This window comes from Pogoniulus pusillus, chromosome 3 (assembly GCF_015220805.1).
Source record: "Pogoniulus pusillus isolate bPogPus1 chromosome 3, bPogPus1.pri, whole genome shotgun sequence".
Taxonomy (NCBI): Eukaryota; Metazoa; Chordata; class Aves; order Piciformes; family Lybiidae; genus Pogoniulus; species Pogoniulus pusillus.
The window spans coordinates 38,508,295-38,530,015 of NC_087266.1; the positions used below are offsets into that span (position 1 = coordinate 38,508,295).

General features: G+C 42.7%; 1 long non-coding RNA gene across 1 annotated transcript; it reads left to right on the top strand.

Moving 5' to 3' along the window:
* The first annotated feature begins 472 nt into the window (after nt 1–472).
* LOC135173902 (uncharacterized) lies at nt 473–2,395 on the top strand. Its single transcript, XR_010301540.1, has 3 exons — nt 473–530; nt 617–731; nt 960–2,395. It is a non-coding gene; the product is annotated as an uncharacterized LOC135173902 (long non-coding RNA).
* The last annotated feature ends 19,326 nt before the right edge of the window (nt 2,396–21,721 follow it).

The following is a 21,721-nucleotide window of genomic DNA, read 5'->3' on the forward strand; positions in this document are numbered from 1 at the left end:
GCCATGAGGGTGTAGATCCTGAGGAGGTGCATGGCCATGAGGGTGTAGATCCTGAGGAGGTGCCTGGCCATGAGGGTGTAGATCTTGAGGAGGTGCCTGGCCATGAGGGTGTAGATCCTGAGGAGGTGCATGGCCATGAGGGTGCAGGGCCTGAGCAGCTTCCTGGCCTTGAGGTTGTACATCCTGAGGAGTTTCCCGGCCTTGAAGATGCACAGCCTGAGGAGCTTCCCAGCCTTGAAGATGCACAGCCTGAGGAGCTTCCCAGCCTTGAAGGCGCACAGCCTGAGGAGCTGCCTGCAGCAGCGCTGGGAGAAGGAGAAGTTGCAGAGGTATGTGAGGTCCACCACAAGCATTAGGAAAAAGTGGCCCGGCTGAGCTGAGCGAAGCCATCTGAGGCTTCTGCCTTTCAGCTGTGAGCTAGCAAGTGGGCAGCTCGCTCCCTGCCACCTGTTGACTTGCACATTTCCATTGCAGGTGCTTCCAGGGGCTGCTGAAGGGCAAGAGCCAGAGAGCTCCTCTGAGTACAGCAGGTAAAGTGAGCTAGCTTTGCTCAGGAGCAGAAGTGCTCCAAGCTGCTGGTGGCTTTCCCTGACTAACAATGCTTTTGGATGGGAAGGGCACGGGAAGCTCGTCAGGACCTCCAGCAAGACGCCAGCAGGAGGAGAAAGCTGAGCTGCGAGGAGGAGAGGGACAGCCAGGCAGACATCAGAAGGCAAAGGGTGGATCCCAAGGTGAGAAAACAAGCAGTGGCAGACACCCTCCAAAGGCTGCCTCAACATCCACAGTCTAAACTGTCAGTCTGACAGGAGCAATTCCTAATTGCCAGCTGGAAGGAATTCCACAGAGGAGCACTATGGTTGGGAACTGTATTTCCCATCCAGGCACAAGCTGCTTGTCCTCCCCTCTGCCTTGTTCCTAATTGCTGTCCTTTTTTTCTCTCCCCACCTTTCCCAAGGCAGCTTGAAGAGGCTCCTGAAGAAATGTCACCTGCTGGGCTCAATTCTGGAACACCTGATGGGCACAGGGGACATTCTTCAGAGGAGAAAAGTTTTGTTTCTGTTTAGCTTTATACTGAGAGTTGTTAGAGATCATTATAGTTAGTATAGTATAGTACAGTTAGCGTAATATATTACAGTATAGTTAGTGCAGTATAGTAAGCATAATATAGTGTAGTACAGTATAGTTATCATAATTTAGTATAGTATAGTTAGCATAGTATAGCAGTTAGAGTTGTAGTTGCTATGTGAGAGTTAGAGTTGTTATTGCAGTTCCAGTCTTACCATTGTTTGAGTTGAAGTTGTTGTTGAGTTGAAGTTGTTGTTCCAGTTCTAGGTGCTAAGGCTCTGGCAGTAATTGTCCCAGTTTGAGTTGTTCCAGTTGTTGTTCACTTGTAGTTCTAGAAAAGAAGAAGAGGCCAGTAGGCAGGACACAGGGGATGCTGATGACAAGAACATTGGTCTAAAGGGGAATCTGGTTGTGAAGTACTCCCACAGAAAGTGATAGTAAGAGAGAAGGTAGTAGCTTGCTTTTCCTGGGAACTCTATCTCTGTACAATCCATTTGATTCACACCCAACTGAACTCTTTCAACTGAGCTGTTCTTTACAGCTGAGACTCTCCTAAGGGACCTCTCACAAGCATGGTCCAGGAAGGAGAGGTAAAAATGTGACTTCTTATTGGGTAATGTGACCTGGACGACAAGTCGGGGAGATGAAAATGAATCTGTTGTGAGGTGAATACACATGCAGTTCATTGCTGCTGCCCCAGTGGGTCTAAAGGCACTGAAAAGCTTGTGCAGGAGAAGCCTCCAGCAGCATGTAAAAGCTAGCTTAACAACAGACATAGCAGCATTGGTCAAAACAGCAGAAGGCTGTAAAACTGGCTAGCTTTGGCCAAGTGTGAATGATGGGGTCTGGAGGTACCATTCACAATTAAAAGCTGGAGCTGCTGAGCCTTCTGTTGGCAGTCAGCATCTCCCAGTGATGTGGCAGTACTCCTGCTGAGATTAACAAGAGTAGCAGGAATCCTGTCTGATATATCAGTTTTATGGGCTCAGTCAGAAGAAATAAACTGTTTGGCTACACTCAGTAGCTCTCCCTTTCTTTCAGGGCTTTGTAGAGTACAATTTCACCCTAAAATCCTAAATGATGCAATTCATGTTAGGTTTTTTCCTTAAACAATTATAACTGTCCGGGATCCAATCATCCCCAGTTGATGCTAAGACCTTTGATATTCATCGAACTCATGCCGCACTCAAGAATGATACTGCATATCTCCAAGAGGTGCTTCTGCTCAGACTCTTCCAGCAAAACACTGCAGCTCCACTCTACTGGTGCCACAAAACCCAAGATTCACAGCTTTCAAGGAGCTGCAGAGCATGCAGACAAAAGACATAAGGCCATGTCTACCAAACAAGCTGGTGGAAAGGACCAGTAGCCCGTTGGTACACTTGTTCTCTGTCTGCGTTTACCACTTCTGTGCTAATGCCTGCAGAAAGGCATTTTCTCAGTTTAATAAACTAATGCAAAAAGAAGGAAGCATATTGTCTGTGTCTGTTGGTGTGGTTGTGAACTCTGTTGAGAAGAGTACAGCTCAGCAGCCATAAGCTTTCAGAAGTCTTCCTAACCTCTGTGCCACGTGCAATCCTGCCTTGAACAGCTCCAGGGACGGTGACTCCACCACCTCCCCAGGCAGCCCATTCCAGTGTCCAATGACTCTCTCAGTGAAGAACTTTCTCCTCACCTCAAGCCTAAATTTTCCCTGGTGTAGCTTGAGGCTGTGTCCTCTTGTTCTGGTGCTGGCTGTCTGAGAGAAGAGAGCAACCTCCTCCTGGCTACAACCTCCCCTCAGGTAGTTCTACTGAAACTGTTTGTATCAACATTTCTATTCTCTTATAAGAAAGAAGGTCTCCATCTGCCTCTTTATTTGAGGACTGGTGGATCTGTCTGCACTAGACATCCAGGAGAGGACTGAGACTAGGTTTACCTTGTGGCTTCCAAGGAAAGCAGGTGCAATGCTACCTTCAGATCTGACAGCATCACCACCAGCATCCTCACATGAATCCAACATCTGACTCTGATGCATCCAATTGCTCTGATGATTTCAAAATGACATTCTCTCGTTTTTCCTAAATTCACACAACTGCATGTGGAGTTTGTGCTGTATTAATGTGTTTCAATACAGCAAGTTGAACAGTAATTGCTTTAATGCATGCAGCTTTTGTCCCTGCTTTTTTATTCTACTGCCTTTTCAAACTTGTTTAAAATGTCCTTTTTATCGATAGATCCTCTGCTATCTTTGATAACTTCAAGGAGATCAAGTATCTAGGTTCTGCATCTTAAATCATCCATTTCCTAATTTTCTGAGTGCTGACTAAAGGTTTTTCTGTGCATTTACTCCAATTGCCATGAGTTTTTAAAATGTTCTTTGAAAAAAGAGTAAAGTTTTCTAAAATAAAGTGAAATTATGTCCTGCTATTTCTGCTGACTTGAAACCGTTGTTCTTCTGAAACATATTATCCTGTTTAATTGCTTAGTTCCAACCCACGTTATTGTTTTTCATATGAGTATGATAGATTTGGTTTATTACTGTAATATTGGTGCCAGAGCAGTGTAAACCACTGTGACAGAGATGAAGATGAGGCAGCAGTGTGCCCAGGTGGCCAAGAGAGCCAATGGCATCCTGGCCTACATCAGGAACAGTGTGGCCAGCAGGACAAGGGAGGTTATTCTGCCCCTGGACTCAACACTGGTCAGGCCACACCTTGAGTGCTGTATTCAGTTCTGGGCTCCTCAATTCAAGAGAGATATTGAGATATGGGAACATGTCCAGAGAAGGGTGATGAAGCTGGTGAGATGCCTGGAACACAAACCCTGTGAGGAGAGGCTGAGGGAGCTGGGGGTGTTTAGCCTGGAGAAGAGGAGGCTCAGGGGGGACCTCATTGCTGTCTACAACTACTTGAAGGGAGGTTGTAGCCAGGTGGGGGTTGGTCTCTTCTCCCATACAACCAGCAACAGAACAAGGGGACACAGTCTCAAGTTCTGCCAGGGTAGGTCTAGGCTGGATGTTAGGAGGAAGTTGTTGGCAGAGAGAGTGATTGGCATTGGAATGGGCTGCCCAGGGAGGTGGTGGAGGCACCGTCCCTGGGGGTCTTCAAGAAAAGCCTGGCTGAGGCACTTAGTGCCATGGTCTAGTTGATTGGATAGGGCTGAGTGCTAGGTTGGACTGGATGATCTTGGAGGTCTTTTCCAACCTGCTTGATTCTATGATTCTATGTCTGGGCAACCCAAGACATGCTTGGGTCAATCAGGCTGGATGGGTGGGCAGAGGCCAATGGGATGAGATTTAACAAGGCCAAGTGCAGGGTTCTGCACTTTGGCCACAACAACCCCAAGCAGCGCTATAGGCTGGGGACTGAGTGGCTGGAAAGCAGCCAGGAGGAAAGGGACCTGAGGGTACTGATAGATAGTAAGCTGAAGATGAGGCAGCAGTGTGCCCAGGTGGCCAAGAGAGCCAATGGCATCCTGGCCTGCATCAGGAACAGTGTGGCCAGTAGGACGAGGGAGGTTATTCTTCCCCTGTACTCAGCAGTGGTCAGGCCACACCTTGAGTACTGTGTCCAGTTCTGGGCCTCTCAATTCAAGAAGGATGTTGAGGTGCTGGAACATGTCCAGAGAAGGGCAACAAAGCTGGTGAGGGGCCTGGAGCACAAATCCTATGTGGAGAGGTTGAGGGAGCTGGGGGTGTTTAGCCTGGAGAAGAGGAGGCTCAGGGGTGATCTTATTACTGTCTACAACTACCTGAAAGGACATTGTAGCCAGGTGGGGGGTGGCCTCTTCTCCCAGGCAACCAGCAATAGAACAAGGGGACACAGTCTCAAGTTGTGCCAGGGTAGGTATAGGCTGGATGTTAGGAAGAAGTTCTTCACAGAGAGAGTGATTTCCCATTGGAATGGGCTGCCCAGGGAGGTGGTGGAGGCACCGTCCCTGGGGGTCTTCAAGAAAAGACTGGATGAGGCACTTAGTGCCATGGTCTAGTTGATTGGTTAGGGCTGGGTGCTAGGTTGGATTGGATGATCTTGGAGGTCTCTTCCAACCTGGTTGATTCTATTCCTATTCCTATTCTCTTCCTTTTTCATGTTCTTGGTAATAAGAACAACTTGGGTGGCATTTTTGGCTTTAAAATATTTCTCTCAGATTTCTAAGTCTTAGCTCATTGTTATAGCTGCAGTTATAAAAACACAGAAATGTAATTGTCAGAGCATCTGAGATCATCTATCTCAGGTACTCATCTTAAAGAACAAGGATAAATTATTTTATGGATTTTTTGTGTGCTCTCACTGATAATGAAGAGAATTTAACTCAGGCCAGTTAATTCCCCTGTTATAACATGTCTCTGATAATATGAATCTCCCTTCTGAATTCTTGCTTTCCTCTGCCCATAGAGGAATGAAGTTTGATAATTATTTCAGAAGGATTAAGGGAGAAGGATGTAGTTCTTGGTTTTCAGCTCTTCCTGAGTGATGCTAAAAGTCTATTAGATGACATAATGATTATCTACTTTACTTTTTGTCTGGTTTTATCTTTCTGTTAACTGAATAAAAAATGCCAAGGAGAGAAACAACCATTTCCTTCTAAGAAGCTACCCTACTTAATTTTTAGTGTTTCAGATTTATACTGGAGTTTTACCCAAAAATTGAGCCAGAAACAAATAATGAACAAATATATCCATAAAACTAACCTCACTCTCCATAATGGTTTTGTCTGGAGTGGAGTTAATTTTTTTTTATATTTGCTTTTAAGGGGCTATGAACTAGGATGAAAACATCATGCATAAACACAGGGATGTTTTAATTGTTGCTTACCAAGGAAATTTTCCACAAATAGTTACAGATCTGTTGCTGAAGTATCTGTGACCAGTTCTGGGCTCCTCAATTCAAGAGAGATGTTGAGATACTGGAACTTGTCCAGAGAAGGGTGACAAAGCTGGTGAGAGGCCTGGAACACAGCCCTGTGGGGAGAGGCTGAAAGAGTTGGGGGTGTTTAGCCTGGAGAAGAGGAGGCTCAGGGCAGACCTCATTGCTGTCTACAACTACCTGAAGGGACACTGTAGCCAGGTGGTTGGTCTCTTCTGCTAGTCAACCAGCAACAGAATGAGGGGACACAGCCTCAAATTGTGTTGGGGGAGGTCCAGGCTGGATGTTAGGAGGAAGTTCTTCCCAGAGAGAGTGATTTGCCATTGGAATGGGCTGCCCAGGGTGGTGGTGGAGTTGCAACCCCTGCATGTGTTCAAGCAAAGACTGGCTGAGGCACTTAGTGCCGTGGTTTAATTGATCGGACAGGGCTGTGTGACAGGTTGGAGTGGATAATCTTGGAGGTCTCTTCCAACCTGGTTGATTCTATGATTCTATGAATTCCATTAACAGAATAGAACAATCACTGAAGGAAAAATGTAGCAGTTTGTCATCTGGAATTATTTACAAATGAATGATAATTGTGATTAGATATGTTTAAAGGTCAGCATGAGTTCTGCAAGAATACACTAAGGCTTTGACATGATTTATCAATCTCATCTAAGACACTCCATATCACACAACTAGCTTCACTTTAGGTGCTGGCCTAGCTTCTTTTTGTCCATGGTTTTGCACTGCTGAATTATTGTTTGTTTGGGTTTCTTTTTTCAACAGAGCCTCAAATACTCAACACGTTAACTAAAGAGACAGCTATGTGAACTGTATTAACTTGCTCTACAAGGATAATGTGCCAAATGATCATCCCAGTGGTATTGTGTCTCTGAGAGATAAAGTCTGAATAAGAGTTACAGTTTCTTGCAGTGTGGTAGCACTTTTTACTATATGCATTTTTTTTTTTTACTGGAAGACAATGGAAAAAAACCTTGAATGACAAATACCTTACATTATCAAGTTCTCCTGTATAAAGGCCATCACAGGAAATTCACAGAAAGAAGGACATGTATGAAAGCTTTAAAGCTATATATATGTATGTATATATAAAAGGTATTGTCCCTGGCCTAAGCAAAAACTAAAAGAAATTACAATCTCTATGAAAACTCATGAGGTTATTTCTATAGATCAAAGAGTCAAATGCATAGCTGTGGTTCTTGGATTTTTTTGTTACTCTTTTTTTCATTTGGTTGGTTGCTTTGTTGTTTGTTTTTGTTGTTTTTTTTTGTTGCTTGGTTGGTTTTGGCTGGTGGATATGTTTCATTCTTTTAATAATGATAACAGTAGTTTAAATGAATTAGCATATTACATTGTGGGGGTTTCTTTGCTCGAAGAAGTTCCTGATCATTAATGCTGATAATAAATTTGTTTTCTGACAACACTAATTTAATGATATTTTACTGCCAGAAGACATCAATATGGTGTTTTTTTAGGCCATGGTGGTTTTTTTCATGCACTTGATTTTGTACACTCATTTTCCAACATACATTTTATCCTGTGCAAGGAGACGGAGACATATGGGTAGATGTTAAAACATCATAGTGGCCCATAGTTCAAATGCTATGTGAGCTTAGGCCTGAAGTTTCAAACAAGCATAGTTTTCAGTGGTTTTCATTCTAGTGCTCCATAATTAGAATTGATATCAATTGAAGATCCTCATTTGGCAGTAAACAAAGGTTACATAGTGAAAATGTAAAACCAATTTCTTATTGAGCTTTGAGGACCTAAACTATAACACAAAGTTATAACTATAACACAAAGGAGTTAGGGTCAAGTTTTCTCCCCAGGCTTTGCTGATACACTCATATTTCTCACTTGTGCATGCTCAGTACATATGGTAACTTTCCTGTGGTTGCTTCCCCCAAAAGCAGAGAGGAGAAACAGGGTAGGTATAGGCTGGATATTAGAAAGAAGTTCTTCACAGAGAGAGTGATTTGCCATTGGAATGGGCTGCCCAGGGAGGTGGTGGAGGCACCGTCCCTGGGGGTCTTCAAGAAAAGCCTGGCTGAGGCACTTAGTGCCATGGTCTAGTTGATTGGCTAGGGCTGGGTGCTAGGTTAGACTGGATGATCTTGGAGGTCTCTGCCAACCTGGTTGATTCTATGATTCTATGTCTGGGCAACCCAAGACATGCTTAGGCCTATTTTGGCCTTCCACAATGCTAAGTGCCTAAAATGCAACACATTTGTTTTATTCAGTGTTTTAAACAGTGCAATCCCACATAAGTGTCAGCAGTCAGGGGTTTTACCAGGTCCTACTCAGATTTTTAAGGGAGAATAGTCCTCTTCTGAAAGTCTCACTGCCTTTTCCATCTGCTGCCTGGTCCTCTAGAATGTAAATCCAAAGAGCAGATGTGTAATTTGGGAATGTCACTAGCAGCACTAAATATTGAGCATGTTTTGTTTTGGCACAGTTTATATAGAAGCCTACAGGTTTCCTGGCCTTTGCTTCTCATTTGCCAATTACGTGGTTTCACTTTGTGCAAGTAGACATTTTATCATGCACATATTGTTTAAAGTGAGCCAAATGGTAGATCCTGGGGACAAAAATAAATAAATAAATAGAAAGCAAAATTTCCTAGTTAAGAATATGATTACTACAACCTGCAGAGAGAGCATAGAGGAAAAAAATTCCAGACCCTGCAAGCTGCCTTCTCTGTTTGACACTCAAAGCAAGAGGAGTTAATAAAACTGCTTCAGGAAACAGGGTCACCACCTCCATCTTCTGCTATTGACTTTTATGCCCAGGGAGGTGGTGGAGACACCGTCTCTGGGGGTCTTCAAGAAAAGACTGGATGAAGCACTTAGTGCCATGGTCTAGTTGATTGGATAGGGCAGGGTGCTAGGTTGGACTGGATGATCTTGGAGGTCTCTTCCAACCTGGTTGATTCTATGATTCTATGATCCTTTATTAAAAAGTTCATTCCTTTCAGTGAGAAATGGGAATTTTTATCTGCCCCAAGCATACCAGGTTTTGGGAAAAGAAGGAGCTTGGATTGCGACGCTCCGAGGGCATGAGAAAATTTCACTCCAGGATTGTAAGCGGTAAAGGGGAAAGGTGAAAGTTTAAGGCAGCAAAAGGTTAAGTGGGAGATAAATACAGATAAATGTGTAGAGCTGGCTGAAAGGTTAGATGTCAGAAAACAAAATCACATGTCAGATGTATTAATTTTAGTATCTGTGTAGCAATTACTGGAGAAAGAACTGAGTTTCTTAAGGATAAGGTAGATTTTTTAAGGTTTGGGTTTGGGTTTGATTTTAGTTTCTTTTCAAGCACCCCAGATGCATATTACCTCAGTATAGTTGCAGACTAAATTTACCTGGTTCTGTGTGCATCTGTGTGTGTGTGTTGCTAGCACCTTTCCAGACTTCTTTCTTCTGGATTATGCACCAGTTCTACATAGAGAACATAAAGTTCTTGTTTCTAAACTCTACAATAATTGCATTAGAAGTTTTGAAAGAAGAGTGAGATGGTACTTCGAGGTGGCACTTCAGGAGGACAGAGGGTGTGGGAGTGTGCTAGTTTGAAGCTAGCTAGAATGTTTTGGTGAGAAGGATTAGATCACAGGCTGTGAAAGAGAAACAATGGTGATGTCTACTTCACTCAGAGGCTTGCTGAGAGGTATAAGAGCAAGAATCCAAACATAGATAAAGGGAGTCTGAGCACAGTCTGAGCTCTGAGATGCACTTCTCTCTAACCTCACCCTCCATCTCTCTGATTAATCCACTTGCTTCCTAACAACACCCCCCCCACACACACCCCCCACCCCCGCCTGCACAAGGCAAAGTCTGAGGTAAGGTAGAGGGGTGGGACAAGGTGGAAGGGCTGTTGGGAGCCCCTCCTGGGGACTCAGGTTTCTGGAAGGGCTGTTGTGTTTCTGCATTATCTTTTACCTTGTATATTTCTGTATATAAATGTCTATACTGTAAATATCTGCTTGTACATTCTGCTAAGCTGTAAATATAAACTTCATTCAAATTTCCAGAGCTGGCTGAGTCTAGTCTAGGTGATTTCTAAAGTGTGGGGGGGGCAGGGAACACCCAAACCATCACAGGGAGATTAATACAATATATTGAGATAAATAGAAACATATCCTTGACATTCTTCTTTACAATTTTAAGTAAGTTACTGTAGATTGTGGTTTTGAGTTGATATTTCTATCCTAAAAGCCTAATCAAATATTAACACTCAGTCTCATTGTCAATAATTCCATTGAACACAAATTCTGTAGATGCTTTGCCAAGTAGCTTTTGTGAAGACTGTCCTAAAATAATAGAGTATGAGATGCAAAGCCTCAAAGATCTGCGTCTACTAAATGCATAAGACTTGAATTCTGTTTGACAAGCCTTAGCATTAGTGATTACTTTGCTGGTAAAGGTAAATAAATTTCTACTTTCACCAATTTGAAAGTTCGTACAGGAACTAGACAGAGAAGTAGTCAGGATTCTGGTGTAGAAATAGGAATGGTAGGTATATCAAAATGTTCAAAGGTAACATAGCTGGGTAAAGTACCTTCTGGACCTCAGTGCTCAGGGCAAAAATATGAATGCAAACAAGATCCAGAGGTGAAGAGAGCAAAATGAGAGGCAAGGCTAGGATAACAGAGTTAGAGATTACTTGCGAATTTGAGGGAATTGAAAAGGAGAGGTGATTCAATTGTCATGGCTGGCTAAGGCAGAGACACTAATGCTTGCTGCAGATGTTTGTTGAATGGTAGAGCTCCAGTGATGAAATGCTCTGGAAACCCACCACTATGACTTCCTTTACTATCCACTATTATCAAGACATCAGGCAGATGGGGGTGCAAATTAACTGGAATCTTCATTACAGTCCCTGCTTCTTTGTATCACCAGCCATTTAGTTATTTGACTTCTTTCCTTAGTGTCACTTTTCTTTCCCTATTCAATGGTATTTACTTGTAAAATGACATTTACTTATAAATTGACACTTTTTTCACCCTCAAGTGACATTTCTATGGCACACTGTGCAAATGTTTGGCAAAGATTTGCTGAATCGATTAGAAGAAACAAAGGCAAAACACACAACAGATGTTGATTTTCTTGTTGCTGTGACTACTGTTTTGAAAGGCTGACAAAGAATTTCCAGAATTTACTGTTTTCTTGGCAGCAACACTGAAAAGCTTGCCCAACTGCAACACACATGCTCTCACCTTCATTAAACTGACTCTTCAGGCTTCTGATGAGGGAAGTGTTGCATGTCTGGGGGTCTTCAAGAAAAGACTGGCTGAGGCACTTAGTGCCATGGTCTAGTTGACTGGATAGGGCTGGGTGATAGGTTGGACTGGATGATCTTGGAGGTCTCTTCCAACCTGGTTGATTCTATGATTCTATGATTCTATGTCATCTTTCTCAAGATGAGCTGTTGTGAAAACAGCAAAACTCTTTACGGGACAGTCATTGAATCATAGAATCATAGAACCATAGAATCAACCAGGTTGGAAGAGACCTCCAAGATCATCCAGTCCAACCTATCACCCAGCCCTAACCAATCAACTAGACCATGGTTGAGTCAGGGAATTGAACATACAGGTTTGCATGTATAAAGCTGATTTTACAAACGTCTTTTCTCTGCCATCATAGTAGTCAAAAAGCCACTTCCCCAATTTAACTATTGTATTCATTTTCAAGAAAAGTCAGATTTTGAGGGAAATCCTGGGCCTGGTCTCATTTTAGAGTATCAGTTTTACATTCCTCTGGTAATGAAAGTTTTCTGAAGAAGCAGCCACTTGAATGAAGAAAATGTGTTTATTACAACCGATGACCTCCAGGTACTGTTTGACTTGAGTTCTTTTAGATGTGCGTGTTTCCTAATTCATCTTAGAAACAAGAAAGTTCTTGGGAAACAAGTCAGTTATTAAAGACTTTGTGCTTCTGGCTGAATTTTTGGGTCACTAAATTTGACAGCACTAGATGATAATCTTTCAGCTCAATTTTGAAGGAGTTGAAAAATAATGTGTTTCCACGTTGGCTGAACAATTTTTAATAGAGTTGTAAAGCCACAGTAATAAAATATGTCTGCATGTTCATGGAAACACTCATCCAAAGCAAGAGGTTGCATTTAATAACCATGGTAATCGAGAGTCATTTTATATGCCTGAAAATGTTTGGGACATCTGAACAGGATTTGCAATACACAGTGCAGACCCTTGTGGTATATACTTAAAGGCTGCTAGAGCAACAACTGGATGGCAAAGGGAACGCTCTAAGGTATCTCAAATGATGATAAATTCTGTAAGACCAAGCTGCTTGATTTGTTTTCTGACTTTAGATTTTTCATTTGGCAAGACTGAAATTAGTTTCCTAGTGTTCTGTTTCGGAACAAATGTGAGATCAGTTTTCACACTACCACTGAGAGAGTTTTTCCCTCAGTTTTCCCAGTTTCTTCTTTATAATGAAGGGTTTCCAATCAAAATCCTTTAAGCACTCTAAAATCACCACTTTGGTTAAAAAAAAAAATCACAAAACTGTATAGGCAGACTTAAATTAGTCAGGTCCCAGACTCACACCACCTAATTATGTTCAGTTAGTGCCTCACTTGAGAGGTTAACTGATCCACAATTTTGTGTCTAGCTCTAATTTAGTTTGGGACTTTTTAGTGTCTCATGTGACATGGAAATGAGTGTTATGGTAGTGCTCAGCCTAAAGACATCCAGCTGAAGCTGTTCAGAGAGTAAAAATAACTAAGATCTGCTTTGTCCCTGGAAACAAAATCAGTCTTCGCTTACTGGAAAAGGAACCTTTAGTAAGCGCTTACACAGATGGAATTAATCTAGCTTTTACTGTACTTCTCAGACTGGTCCTCCACACACCCTTAAGTAGAGGCTCCATTGAATAAGTGGACTGCTGTATGTGGCTTGTTCTATTTTCCTAATTCTAGTCAGGTATGGCTTCCAACAGCAATAACCTAACCGGAAAGAAACATATGAGGCTAATAAAAGCTGCTTGTTGCTGAAGTGTGGACAACCACCAGCAGCTAGGGGGCTAGCCTAAACCTTAAAGGAGAGCACAGGTGATGAGAACAGATAGATTCACTCATTTAAATACAATAACATAAATGGAGAAATATTTTCTATAGAATCATAGAGTCACCCACGTTGGAAGAGACACCCAAGATCATCCACTTCAACCTATCACACAGCCCTATCCAATCAACTAGACCATGGCACTAAGTGCCTCAGCCAGGCTTTGCTTGAACACCTCCAGGGATGGCGACTCCACCACCTCCCTGGGCAGCCCATTCCAATGCCAATCACTCTCTCTGCCAACAACTTCCTCCTAACATCCAGCCTAGACCTACCCTGGTACAACTTCACACTGTGTCCCCTTGTTCTGTTGTTGGTTGCCTGGCAGAAGAGGCCAACCCTCACCTGGCTACAGCCTCCCTTCAGGTAGTTGTAGACATCAATGAGGTCCCCCCTGAGCCTCCTCTTCTAAACAACCCCAGATCCCTCAGCCACTCACCATTATGATGTCAGTTTGCTCTGAAGTGAGTTTCAGACAGATTTATCTCACTGAGACTTGACAGGGCTCTGGGCAACATTATTTAGTTGAGGATGTCCTTGCTTAACACAGAGGAAGTTGATGACTCTGTGATTCACAGAGTAATCTTGACTAAATGACACTTTAGATATTGAATTATATTTGATATTTATATTATGTGGAATTATACAATACAATATATATATTGAATTATATTACACATGTATACCTTTTATTTCGTTATTCCTATTACCAGGTCTTTCTGAAAAGCATTCCTCCCTATGTAACTTTATGTAATATATCCAATATAGTAAATTCTTTAGTAATCTGATTTTTGTCATATAGCTCAGTTAATTTTCTTCAATGTCTTAAATTCTGATTATATTTGATTTTTTCTATTTTTTTTCACATGCTGAGATGAATTCCTTAATTTTGGGTGTCATGAAGTGTGGTGAAGACTAAGAGTGTTATTTTCAATGATGGAAGAGTAAATAAAAGGATGAAATTACAACTAAAATCTTTGGCCTGCTTCAGAGACTCATGGCAGAGTCCCTTGGGAAGCAACCCAGAAGCACCAAGGAGTCCAAGATGACTGGACATTGATCAAGAGGGTAATCTCAAAGGCTCAGAAAGAGGCTCTCCCCATGTGCCAAAAGATGAGCCAGTGGGGGATACAGCTGCCCTGGCTGAATAGAGAGGTTTTGTTTCTGCTGAGGGGGAAAATGAGAGTTTATGGGCATTGGAATAAGGTGAAGGGCATTTGGGAGGACTATAAGTTTGTCATGAGACATTGTAGGGGGAGAATTAGAAGGGCCAAAGCCCAACTGGAAATTCATTTGCTTTCAGCTCTTAAAGAGAACAGGAAATCCTTTTACAAATACATTATCAGCAAAAGGAGGACTAAGAAGAATCTCTGTCCTCTGTTGGATTCAGGGCATAACATAGTGATCGATGAGGAAAAGGCTGAAGTACTCAATACCTTCTTTGCCTTCATCCTTTAGTAGTGAGACCAGTTGTATGCTGGACACCCAACCCCCTGAGCTAAAAAAGAGTGATGAAGAGCAGAATGAAGCCCCTACAGTCCAAGAGGAGATGCTTAATGACCTATGGCATCGCTTAGAAGTACACAAGTCCATGCAACCAGATGGCATACACTCAAGAGTACCAAGGGAGGTGGTGGAAGTGCTCACCAAGCCATTTTCCATCATTTTCTTGCAGCCTTGGGGAGGTCTGTCACAACTGTCACAACCTTTGAAAGTGGAGAGTGGGGTTGTGTCCTGCCAGGATTCAAAAATTCCCTTGGAGTAAATTAAAGTCAACCAACACCAAATGGGTGATGGGTTAGGTTTATTAGATCCAACAAAAGCTCTCAGTCACTTGCACCTTAAGGGTGTTTGTTTGGAACAGAGGAGATGGAAAATGGGAAGAAAATGGAGAGGGAAAAATAAAGAGAGAGAGAGAGAGAGAGAGAGAGAGTTGGATCCAGTGACCTTTTCACAAGCATAGTCCACGTCCTTCAGTAGCAGGTGTACATACCAGCAGGCTGTCTTATGGTAGATGCAAGACGTGGATCTGGGGAGTTGCAGTCCTTTTATACTCTTTAAGTGGGGGCAGGGACAGTTTCATTCAGTAACAAAGAGAGTTGTGCAGTCCAAAGTGTGCACAGAGAGATGAGCATTCTCTTGCAATGTCTACCATTCCATAACTCTGCTGCAGTGGAAGGAGTGAATTTCCACCTTCATAGAAATCATTTCTTGTCCTTGTTAAGCCATTCTGCCAGGTCAGTAGCTCTTCTTAAGAGATATTAAGCACTGTTAAAGCCATCACCCTGCCTATTCAGACTAGGTATATCACACCTTATTTGCAACAATAGAATCACTCTGGGCCATCAGTCCTGCCCTGCCATATATATTATTTGGAGACAACAGACGACTGGGTGATCACAAGGTTCCAGCTTCCTGGAGATTGGCAAATATGATGCCCATCTAAAAGGACCAGAAGTAGGACCCAGGAAATTACAGACCTCTCAGCCTGACCTTGGTGCAGGGGAAGGTCGTGGAGCAGGTCATCCTGGGTGCAGTGAGCACTGCTTCTGCTTAACAAACCTGATGTCTTCCTATGAAAAGGTGACCCACTTGGTGGGTGAGAGAAAGGCTGTGATGTTGTTTATTTGGACTTCAGTAAAGCCTTTAACACTGTTTCCTGTAGCATCCTCTTGAAGAAGCTGGCTGCTTGTGACTTGGATGAGTGGACAGTTTGCTGGGTTAAAAAATGGCTGGATGGCTGGGTCTAGATAGTGGTAGTAAAGACTTAAATCCAGTTGGTGACAAGTAACTAGTGGTATTCCCTGGGGCACAGTACTGGGGCCAGCTCTCTTTGATTGCATACTAAGAAAAACTATCCACAGAAAGGATTGTGAGCCACTGGAGCAAGGAAGTGGTGGAGCCACCATCTATAGAAGCATGTAAAAGATTTACAGATGTGGTGCCAAGGAATATGGTTTAGTGGTGACTTGGTAGGGCTAGGCTGACAGCTGGACTTGATCTAAAAGACCTCTTTCAAGCAAAATGATTCTATGATGATAGGATTCTATCTTAATGTTGAATTTGAAGTAAAGCAATATAAAGCAAAACTGTAAAAAATATTTACATTATGAAGAAAGATTTTTAAATTAAACTTGGCAGGTGTGCTAGTTTGAGCCTAGCTGGGATATTTTTGTGAGAGGAATTAGATGATAGGCTGTAAAAAAGGAAACAATGCTGATGTCTACTGCACTCAAAGGCTTGCTGAGATGTATAAAAACAAGAACACAAACATATATAACACAGTTCCTCTTTGGCTTTGGCTTCCTCCCTTCTCTCTCTCTAACCTGCTGTCTGTGTGACTAATTCATCTGCTTCCTAGCTCCCCTAGCCTAACCTCCAAACTCACCTGAACGTAAGGCAAAGTCTGGGATAAGGTAGAGGGGTGGGGAGAAGGTGGAAGAGTGGTTGAGAGCCCGTCTTTGGGACTCTGGTTTCTGGGAAGGCTGTTGTGTTTCTGTATTACCTTTTCACCTAGTCTATTTCTGTCTGTAGCTGTATATATTGTAAATACCTGCTTGTATATTGTGCTAAGCTGTAAACATAAAGCTTCATTCTCATTTTTCAGCTTGGCTGAGCCTAGTCTTGGTGATTTTCACAAGAGTTGGGGGGTAGGTAACATCCAAATCATCACATCAGGCTCAAGAAAGCTGAATATATTTTAAAAGGAATTTCTGCACATACAATAGTACACCTTCACATTCTTGTGAGCATCAAGTAAATTAGAGTTTACATCGTTTTCATCCTTTATGTCATATATAAATATTCTTATTGCATCTGGATATGTAAACTTCATTGATCTTAAATTAACAGTGTGAATAGTTTTAGTATATTAAGGCCACATGTACACATTTTCTCTGAGGATCTTTATGAAATTATTTTATTTCATTAGTTCTACCTTTAAGAAATATTCTTTAAGTATTTCACCTCTTACTATTGTGGCCATTTGAGCTAAATTTCTAACTTGGACATAAAAAACACAACAACTTCAGAGCAAAGAAACTTAGATACTGATTGTAAAGTGGAAAAATTACTGGAGTCTCTGAGTGGAGAGGTGAACCTTCCAGGGATAGGCCATAAAATGACAAAATGGGTAAGTTAATGCAATTTTCATTGGAGCATTGAGCACATTACATCTGGAAGCACAGCTTGTATCTTTCCCTTTGCTGCTTCTGCTGCATCCATTGCTATCTTCCCCCACCGCTGTTTTGGGTGCTGCTTTGCTGCTTCACCGCCACTTGTATCAGAGTATCACAGTATCACCAAGGTTGGAAGAGACCTCATAGATCATCAAGTCCAACCCTTTACCACAGAGCTCAAGGCTAGACCATGGCACCAAGTGCCACGTCCAATCCTGCCTTGAACAGCTCCAGGGATGGCAACTCCACCACCTCCCCGGGCAGCCCATTCCAGTGTCCAATGACTCTCTCAGTGAAGAACTTTCTCCTCACCTCCAGCCTAAATTTCCCCTGGTGCAGCCTGAGGCTGTGTCCTCTCATTCTGGTGATGGCCACCTGAGAGAAGAGAGCAACCTCCTCCTGGCCACAACCACCCCTCAGGTAGTTGTAGACAGCAATAAGGTCTCCCCTGAGCCTCCTCTTCTCCAGGCTAAACAATCCCATCCCCATATTCTCTAAGGTTATTATATTCAGTTATAGTTCATTCTGTCTATACTGGTTGATTCTATGATTGTATGATTTAGTTTAAGCTGTAAAAATACAATTTCTTTTTTCCCTGTCTTTCCTAATTCTGTGCTGTAATGAATTTACTCTCTCTGGGGCTGGTTTATAATGAGTTATTGGGGGAGGGAACCACTCTAACCCATCACAACTCTGCTGAGTTCCAAAATGTGTTATATGTATGTGTACAGGCAGTAATGATCTCTATATTATTCTTCAGGAAATCAGTTTAGCTAAAATTAAATTGCATTGCATTTTAATCTGTTTATGCAGATAAAGATAGGCAATATAGAATGTTATATTCAATATTGAAGGGTGGTAGTTACAGATAAAAATGAAATATTGAAATAGTACACCACAGGTTCTGATAAAGCAAGGAGAGAGTAATCTAAAGGAAATATTTAAAGAAGAGGGCCTAAATTCCTCAATCCTTAGATTATCCAAAGAGAGCCTAAGTTCCTCAATCATTAGATTATCCAAATACTTATCACTGTAAGTCAAAAGTAGTGAATAGCCATATGCTAGTTTGAAGCAAGCTAGAATGTTTTGGTAAAAGAACTAGATAACGGGCAGTGAAATAAAAAACAATTGTGTCTCCTTCTCTCACAGTCACCCTGAGAACTCTGGGAAGAAGAAGTAAACTTTCTCCATTTTGTCTTTTTCTTCTGCCTTTGCCTTCAGACCTGGTCACATCTCATTAACCTTGCTCCCACTAACCTTACTCCCTAACCTCTTGGCTGCACCTCTCTTCTTCCCGAGAACTGGGGTAAGGTTGAGAGGGCAAGGGGAGGTGTTGGGGTGGTTTGAGAGCCCCTCCTGGGGACTCAGGTTTCTGGGAGGGGAGTTGTGCTTCTGTATTGTGTATCCTTTGTATATTTCTGTATATAACTGTATATATTGTAAATAGCTGCCTGTATATTTGCTGCTGTAAAATAAATAGCTTCATTTATATTCCTGGAGGCCGTCTGAGTTAGCTGGGGCAAATACAAAAGTATGGGGGGGCGGGTTAAGAGCCCAAACCATCACAAGCCACCAGTTAGTTGGAGAGTTAGATGCTTCAAGCTGATATAGAAAAATAAGCCTCTAATTAAAAGGTCATTGAAATAAGAATCATGAAGAGTAACGACTGACCTTAGGGTAAGAAAACAAAGCAAAACAAAATCCATGAAAAACAAACACATGACAAAAACCAAGTAAGCAACCGACCAATGTGATGGTTTGGGGGTTACCCCGCCCCCCCACACTTTTGAATTTTGCCCCAGCTAACTCAGAGGGACCCTGGGAATATAGATGAAGCAATTTATTTACAGCTAGCAAAATTTACAAGCAGCTATTTACAATATATACAGTTATATACAATTATATACAGAAATATACAAAGGATAAACAATACAAAAGCACAACTCCCCTCCCAGAAACCTGAGTCCCCAGGAGGGGCTTTTAAACCACCCCAACACCTCCCCCCGGCCCTCTTAACCTTACCCCAGTTCTCAGGAAGAAGAGAGGTGCAGCCAAGAGGTTAGGGAGCAAGGTTAGTAGGAGCAGGGTTAATGAGATGTGACCAGGTCCAAGGCAAAAGCAAGAGTGAGAAACAAAATGGAGAATAAGACTTTCTTGTTCCCAGAGTTCTCAGCGTGACTGTGAGAGAAGTAGACACAATTGTTTTTCATTTCACTGCCCGTTATCTAGTTCTGTTACCAAAACATTCTAGCTTGCTTCAAACTAGCACAATCCACCCCTTGTCTACTTCGCTCAGAGTATCGCCGAGAATTATCCAATCTAATCTAAACCAATATTTACACTAAAACAATATATACAAGTTCAGTTCACACTTCAATCAGATGTAGGTGATTCAAAAGCTCAGAACAGGGACTCCCAGGTGACGTTGGGTTCGTGCTCACGTACTGTAGATTCTATCGTAGATTCTCTCAGTGTTGGGCGCCGATGTTACCTAGAACAGAAAACTCCTAACAACCTGAATTTAAACTCTCTCAGCTAAGGTTAAATTTCTTTGTGGAATACACTGAATTTCACCATTCTCCTGCATTACCCAGTATGTATGACCAGGACCTTCAGCAGAAACCACCCCTCGGACAGGTTTCCCTTCGCCCGAAGGTGAAAATACCCAAACAGTTTTCCCTAACAGATTTTTCTCATGTACAACAGGAACTTTATCACCGTCTACTGTTTGGACCAAATCTGATTGTGCAGGTCCTGCTCTATTTACTGAACCTCTACTATTTACCAACCAGGTAGCTTGTGCTAAATGTTTGTCCCAGTTTTTCAGAGTTCCACCCCCCATGGCTTTTAGGGTGGTCTTCAGCAAACCGTTGTAGCGCTCAATCTTCCCTGAAGCTGGTGCATAGTAGGGTATGTGATAGATCCATTCAATACCATGCTCTTTGGCCCAGTTTTTCACAAGATTGTTCTTGAAATGAGTACCATTGTCTGATTCGATTCTCTCTGGAGTTCCATGTCTCCACAAGATTTGTCTCTCCAAACCAACAATGGTGTTACGTGCAGTAGCATGTGGAACTGGATAGGTTTCCAACCATCCAGTGCTGGCTTCTACCATTGTCAGCACATACTGCTTACCAGAACGAGATCGAGGTAAAGTGATATAGTCAATCTGCCAGGCTTCACCATACTTGTACTTTGACCATCTCTCACCATACCATAAGGGCTTGATTCGCTTAGCCTGCTTAATAGCAGCACAAATGTCACAGTCATAGATGACTTGGGTGATAGCGTCCATGGACAAGTCAATTGACCTATCACGAGCCCATCGGTATGTTCCATCTCTGCCTTGATGTCCAGATGAGTCATGGGCCCACCGAGCTAAGAACAGCTCACCTCGGTGTTTCCAATCAAGGTCAATGTCAAGATCAGAGTTGGTATCAACTTGAGAAATCTTAGCAGCTTGATCTGCCTTCTGGTTATGTTGATGTTCCTCAGTTGCTCTGCTCTTAGGCATGTGTGCGTCTACGTGCCGCACCTTCACTGGAGTTTTCTCCAGCCGTGCATCAATGTCCTGCCATAGATCAGCACACCAAATAGGCTTTCCTTTCCTCTGCCAACCATTCTTCTTCCAGTCCTTCAGCCAACCCCATAGAGCATTGGCTACCATCCACGAGTCGGTGTAGAGGTAAAGGATAGGCCAATTCTCACGTTCAGCCACATCAAGAGCAAGTTGAACAGCTTTTACCTCAGCGAACTGACTGGATTCTCCTTCTCCATCTTTCGTTTCGGTAACTCTCCTGGTTGGACTCCAAACCGCTGACTTCCATATTCGCTTGTTCCCAACAAGACGACAGGAACCGTCTGTGAACAAAGCATAGTTCTTTTCCTGATCAGAGAGATCACCATAGGGAGGAGCTTCCTCAGCACGAGTTATTTTCTCCTCTGGAGGTTTGGAACAGTCTGTGCCTTCCGGCCAGTTGGTGATCACCTCCACCAGACCAGGTCGGTCAAGATTACCCATTCGCGCTCGTTGGGTTATCAAAGCCATCCATTTAGACCAGGTTGCATCTGTGGCATGATGTGGTGATGAACCTTTGCCCTTGAACATCCAGTTAAGAACTGGCAGTCTAGGAGCTAAAAGCAATTGTGACTCAGTTCCAATCACTTCAGAAGCTGCTTTCACTCCCTCATAGGCTGCTAGTATCTCTTTCTCAGTTGCAGTGTAATTTGTCTCTGAACCTCTGTAACAACGTCCCCAGAAACCAAGTGGACGACCACGTGTCTCATTTGGAGCTCTCTGCCAAAGACTCCAAGTTGGACCATTGTCACTGGCAGCCGTGTACAGAATGTTTTTAATGTCTGGACCAGATCTCACAGGTCCCAAGCCCACTGCATGGACTACTTCTCGTTTGATTTGATCAAAGGCTGCTTGTTGTTCAGGTCCCCACTCGAAATTGTTTCTCTTTCGAGTCACATCATGCAGAGGTTTGACAATCTGACTGAAACCAGGAATGTGTAGTCTCCAAAATCCCACCACACCA